The following is a 250-nucleotide window of genomic DNA, read 5'->3' as shown; positions in this document are numbered from 1 at the left end:
ACTACAGTTACTTTCTTTTCAACGGTTTCGATGGTACCCGTCTTTGTCTTTTTAATTGATTTCTTAGTGCTCGTAATTGTTTTTCGGGTCTGGCTTCCTTTTTTGGAAGTTTTTACGACACGATTGCTCATATTTTTGAGTCTGAAAGAAAAGGTTGGAAAAGCAAAAAAAAAACAGAATATAAGAAAATTTCATATTTATCTCAATATTCTGTAACTACTTACTACTATTTAAATATTCAATGTAGGTT

At 30.4% G+C, this 250-nt stretch overlaps 1 protein-coding gene and 1 long non-coding RNA gene across 2 annotated transcripts in view; one reads left to right on the top strand and one right to left on the bottom strand.

The window, feature by feature from the left end:
- LOC118748827 (homeobox protein ARX-like) overlaps window positions 1-250 on the top strand; it is a gene marked incomplete at its 3' end in the record, with an annotated part of 242,045 nt that overhangs the window by 90,007 nt on the left and 151,788 nt on the right.
- LOC118748830 overlaps window positions 1-250 on the bottom strand; it is a 130,357-nt gene continuing 130,107 nt past the window's right edge. Inside the window, exon 2 of the long non-coding RNA XR_004994096.1 lies at window positions 1-141. This is a non-coding gene — a long non-coding RNA (uncharacterized LOC118748830). The remainder of the gene's footprint in view (window positions 142-250) is intronic.

This window comes from Rhagoletis pomonella, unplaced genomic scaffold (genome assembly GCF_013731165.1).
Source record: "Rhagoletis pomonella isolate Grant_MI unplaced genomic scaffold, Rhpom_1.0 Rhpom_scaffold_00013, whole genome shotgun sequence".
NCBI lineage: Eukaryota > Metazoa > Arthropoda > Insecta > Diptera > Tephritidae > Rhagoletis > Rhagoletis pomonella.
The sequence above is the reverse complement of the archived record's forward strand: the minus strand, read 5'-3'. Positions and strand labels throughout refer to the sequence as shown.